Raw genomic sequence first — 6,000 nt, 5'->3', positions numbered from 1 at the left:
ACACATGCCCTGAGCATATTCTCCAAAATCTGAATTGTCAGCTCTGACTGCCCACCGGTCTGCGGATGAAAGGTTGTGCTGAGCTCTACACGGGTCCCTAATTCACTCTATACTGCTCTCCAAAAATGTGAAGTAAACTAAGGGCCTCTATCTGATATGATGGAAATTAGCACACCGTGCAACCGAACTATCTCCTGAATATAAATCTGGGTTAACTTCTCTGAAGTATACGTAGTCACAACAGGAATAAAATGTGCCGACTTGGTCAACCTGTCAACAATCACCCAAACTGCATCAAACTTCTTCAAGGTCCGCAGCAACCCAACTACAAAGTCCATAATAATTCATTCCCATTTCCACTCTGGTATAGTCATCTACTGAAGTAGGTCGCATGGCCTCTGGTGCTCATATTTAACTTGCTGGCAATTTAGACACCTAGCTACATACTCAACTATGTCCTTTTTCATTCGTCGCCACCAATAATGCTGCCTCAAGTCACGATATATCTTCGTAGCACCTATATGAATAGAATACCGAGAACTGTGTGCCTTCTCCAGGATCTTTTTCCTCAGTTCATCCACATTAGGAACACACAGATGATCTTGGAGTCGCAGAACACCATCCACACCAATAGTAACTTCCTTGGCACCACCTCGTAGTACCGTTTCTCGAAGAACCATTAAGTGTGTGTCATCATACTGGCGAGCCTTGATCTGCTCAAATAGTGAAGACTGAGCTATGACACATGTAAGAACTCGGCTGGGCTCTAAAATATCTAGCCGCACAAGTCTATTGGCCAAGGACTGGATATCCAAAGCTAATGGCCTCTTTTCTGCTGAAATGAAAGCCAAACTACCCATACTTTCCGCCTTTCTACTCAAGGCATCTGCAACTATATTTGCTTTACTTGGATGATATAGGAAAGTAATATCATAATCTTTTAGCAACTCAAGCCACCTGCGTTGTCTCAGATTTAGGTCCCTCTACTTGAACAAATTCTGCAAACTGCGATGATCAGTGTAAACTTCACAAGACACCCCATAAAGATAATGCCTCCAAATCTTTAGAGCGTGAACAATCGCAGCTAACTCCAAATCATGTGCAGGATAATTCTTCTCGTGGGGCTTCAGCTGACGTGAAGCATATGCAATAACTCGCCCTTCCTGCATCAATACACAACCCAAGCCAACGTGTGAAGCGTCACAATACGCTGTATACATTCCCGAACCAGAAGGTAACACTAACACTGGTGTTGTAATCAATGTTGTCTTGAGCTTCTGAAAGCTTGACTCACAATCATCGGACCATCGGAACTGAACACCATTCTGGGTTAATTTGGTCAAAGGTGCTGCAATAGATGAAAAACCTTCCACGAATCGACGATAATAACCTGCTAAACCCAGAAAACTCCTGATTTCAGTCGCCAAAGTGGGACGATGCCAATTCTGAACTGCCTCAATCTTTTTGGGATCAACTTTAATACCTTCGCACAATACAATATGTCCCAAAAATGCTACAGACTCTAGTCAAAACTCACATTTAGAGAAATTAGCATATAACTTTTGTTCTCGCAATGTCTGAAGCACTACTCTCATATGCTACTCATGTTCTTCCTTTCTGTGCGAGTAGATCAAAATGTCATCAATAAAGACAATGACAAATAAATCAATATATGGCCTGAATACCCTGTTCATCAGATCCATAAACGCTAGTGGGACATTAGTTAAATCGAAAGACATTATCAGAAACTCATAATGACCATATCTAGTACGGAAAGCAGTTTTCGGAACATCCGAATCTCGAATCTTCAACTGATGATACCCCTACCTCAAGTCGATCTTAGAGAACACCCTAGCACCCTGTAACTAGTCAAATAGATCATCAATACACGACAACGGATACTTGTTCTTAATAGTGACCTTGTTCAATTGGCGATAATCAATACACATCCGCATTGTTCCATCCTTCTTTTTCACAAATAATACCGGTGCACCCCAAGGCGATACACTCGGTCTGACGAACCCTTTGGCTAGTAACTCTTCAAGTTGTTCTTTAAATTCTTTCAATTCTTTCAGAGCCATGCGATACGGTGGGATAGATATAGGCTGAGTATTTGGAGCCAAGTCAATACAGAAATCAATATCACGATTAGGTGGCATACTTGGAAGATCTGAAGGAAATACATCGGAGAACTCCCGAACTACAGGCACTGAATCAATAGCCGGAGTCTCTGCTGTGGTATCCCGAACATAAGCTAGATAATCTAAACAACCCTTCTCAACCATGTGTTGAGCCTTTATAAAAGAAATAACCCAATTAAATGAACTAACCGACGAACCCTTCCACTCTAGCCTAGGCAAAGATGGAATAGCCAAGGTAACAATTTTGGCATGAAAATCTAGAATAGCATGATATGGAGATAATCAGTCCATGCCCAGAATAATTTCAAAATCGGTCATCTCGAGCAATAAGACATCTGCTCTAGTTTCATAACCACTGAATGTAATAATACAAGACCGGTAGATTCGGTTCACAATAGTAGAATCGCCTACAAGAGTGGACACATAAACAAGAGTACTCAAGGACTCACAAGAAACACCCAGGAATTGAGCAAATATAGATGACACATATGAATACGTGGATCCTGGATCAAATAATACTGAGGCATCTTTGCTGCAAACAGAAATAATACCTCTAATCACAGCATCTGAGGCCTCTACATCTGGTCTAGCCGGAAAAGCATAGAATCGAGCTGGAGCGCCAACTGGTTGGCCTCCGCCTGGCTGACCTCCACCTCTAGGACGACCCCTACCCATCTGTCCTCCACCTCTTGGTGGTCGGACTACTGGTGGAGCAACTAGTCCGGTAAGCATAGGCCGTTGACCCTGCTGTACTGGTCTACCCCGAAGCCTGGGGCAAAATCTCCGCATGTGACTGGGATCCCCGCACTCGTAATAACTCTTCGGTACGATGGGCTGCTGACTAAGTGTCTGGCCCTGGGGAACTGAATACCCACTGGTAGGACCCTGAATAGCTGGTGGGCGGTAGGAACTCTCTGGTATAGCACTAAGATAAGGTCGCACTGGAGCACCTCGAGGAGGTGGTGGTGCTGGAGATGGGGGTATGCTGGACTGCCCCCTCACGAACTGACCTCTGCCCCCAGACAGAGCACCTCTGAACTCTCCAGAGTACCTGAACCGCTTATCTCTCATAATCTGCTCTCGGCTCCGCTGACGCACACCCTCAATCCTCCGGTCTATCTCCACAACTAGCTCATTAGAAGTACCCATCTCAACCTCGAGCCATAGTGGCCTGAATACCAGTATGTAAACCAGCTACAAACCTCCGCACTCTCTCAGCCTCAGTAGGAAGTATCATAAGTGCATGGCGAGATAATTCAGAAAACCTCGCCTCATAATCGGTCACTGACATCTGACCCTGCTGGAGCTGCTCAAACTGAAACCGCAACTCTTCCCTCTGGGAGGGTGGAATATACCTGTCCAGGAAGATACAGGTGAACCTGTCCCAAGTCATGGGATGAGAATCTATTGGTCTACCAGAATATAAGACTGCCACCATCTACGGGCTCTGCCCTCTAGCTGAAAAGTAGCAAAGTCTACCCCATGAGACTCCAATGTCCTCATGTTGTGCAGTCTATCCCTGCAACGATCAATGAAGTCCTGTGGAATAGGAGGATGTAGTCTAGTCCATCTGTCCAATAGTTTCTGAGGATCAGCGGCTACAGTTAGCCTGGGCTCAGGTGTAGCTGCTGCCACTGGCTGGGATCCACCCACGGGTAGTGCACCCTGGGCCTGATATACAACAGCTTCCTGTCCATGAGCCTGCGCGGTAGGGATCTGTGCTCCCCCGCCCGCATGAGATGCGGCTGGGTCTGCTGGAAATAAACCGGCCTGAGTCATATTGTCCATGAACCGCAACATACGGCCCATGATATCCTGAAATCCCGGTGCAGATGTGAAATCCACCAGAGCTGGCTCTGCCGCAGGCACCTCATCATGTTCCTCAACAATGGGGTTCTCTCCTGGACCCACTGGCGGCATAACTGGAACAGTCCTGGGACGTCCTCACCCTCTATCACGGGTTGGAGCCCTCCCTCGGCCTCTAGCAACGAGGGGAGTAGCTCTTCCCTGGCCTGGAACCTCATTCGAGCGTGTTCTCACCATCTGAGAGAGAATAAGAGAAGGATATTTAGAACTACATCAATTGCACGATGGAATATGAAGAAAGGTAGTTTTCCTAATACCCTATAGCCTCTCAAAGATAAGTACAGACGTCTCTGTACCGATCCGCAAGACTCTATTAGGTCTGCTCATAACTTGTGAGACCTACGTGAACCTAGTGCTCTGATACCATATTGTCATGACCCAAATTTCACCTATAGGTCGTGACGGCACCCAACACTACAGCTAGGCAAGCCAACTAATAAATTAAGCATACATTGATAAAATTTCAAACCAAGAAAAATAATAAAAACACCAAAATTCTACCAATGTGTGTGCCAAGACCTGGTATCACAAGTGTATGAGCATCTAGTAGATTATACAAACCTCAAATACTGTCTGAAATAAAAATAGATAGATGAAAAATACAAGGAGAGACACTAGTAGCTGCAGAACGGCTCAGAAAGTGCAGCTCACCACTATGCCCCTGGATAACGTAGGTGTAAGACGATAGGTCCCCCCACTAGTACTTGCCTCAGGTCCTGCACAAAAGTACAACAAGTGTAGTATGAGTACGTAAACAACGTGTACCCAGTAAGTATCAAGCCTAATCTTGAAATGGTAGAGACGAGATGACCGACTTTGACACTCACTATGGGTCAATAATAATAATTAAAAATTCCTTCAAATGCAAAAATTCTCAATATATTAAGTAAATTCCTTAAATTCAAATAATTTCCAATTTTATCAATTAATCTCATTTACATGAATAACAATTAATTCCTTAACAAGCGGGAATAATAATTTATTAAATTTCAAGGATTCTCCAATTTATCAATTAGTTTCGCAAGCTGAAATAACTATTAAAGTATCGTGTAATTATTATTATTAAACACAATTTCTGCCGATGACATACGGCCCGATCCAGAGTGTCGTGTACACTACCGAAGGATGTGCGGCATGATCCATAGATGCATCTATCCTGCCGAGGCGTTTGGCCCGCTCCACAAGAAAGGAGGACATTTTCTTATGTACCTCCGGAAGGAGAGTATATTTATTATAAGATAAATTCGGGAGGAAGAACAATTTCTTTTAATAATTAATTAATTTAAACAGAAAATCAAGCGTATGAGATTTCCATCCTTTAATATCTTTATCTAACAATTCACTATATATATATATATATATATATATATATATATATATATATATATATATATATATATATATATATATATATTAATTAAATAAAGAAAGAATACAATGTACACAAGTAATTCATGCTTTGAGTTCTAAACTACCCGGACTTTAGCATTAATAGTAGCTATGTACGGACTCTCGTTACCTCGTGCGTACGTAGCCCCCGCAATTAGCAACAATTATTCAATTTAATTCTTATGGGGCAATTTCCCCCTCACAAGATTAGACAAGAGACTTACCTCGTCTCAAAGTCCACTTTTCGATTACCGCATCGCGTAAAATTATTGATTCGATGCCGAAAAATCCAAAACTATCCAAAAGTTATACAAAATAATTAATATATGTTCAATAATTCAAAATTTATCTATTAAACAAATTACCCTATCCAAAATGATAAAATTTCTAAAATTCATCCCGGGCCCACGTGCCCGGATTCCAGAAATGTTCGGATGAAAACGTTACCCATAATCTTAGGAACATAAATATATGATTTTTACTAAGTTCCATAACAAATTTCGTGGTTAAATCTCATTTTTTTCAAACACTTAGGTTTTCACCTAAATCTATGGGTTTCACTAATTTACATGTTATAATCTACCAATAATCTATGTATGTAACT

This window comes from Nicotiana tomentosiformis, chromosome 10 (assembly GCF_000390325.3).
Source record: "Nicotiana tomentosiformis chromosome 10, ASM39032v3, whole genome shotgun sequence".
In the NCBI taxonomy this organism is placed as follows: domain Eukaryota; kingdom Viridiplantae; phylum Streptophyta; class Magnoliopsida; order Solanales; family Solanaceae; genus Nicotiana; species Nicotiana tomentosiformis.
This window is presented reverse-complemented; position numbering follows the sequence as displayed.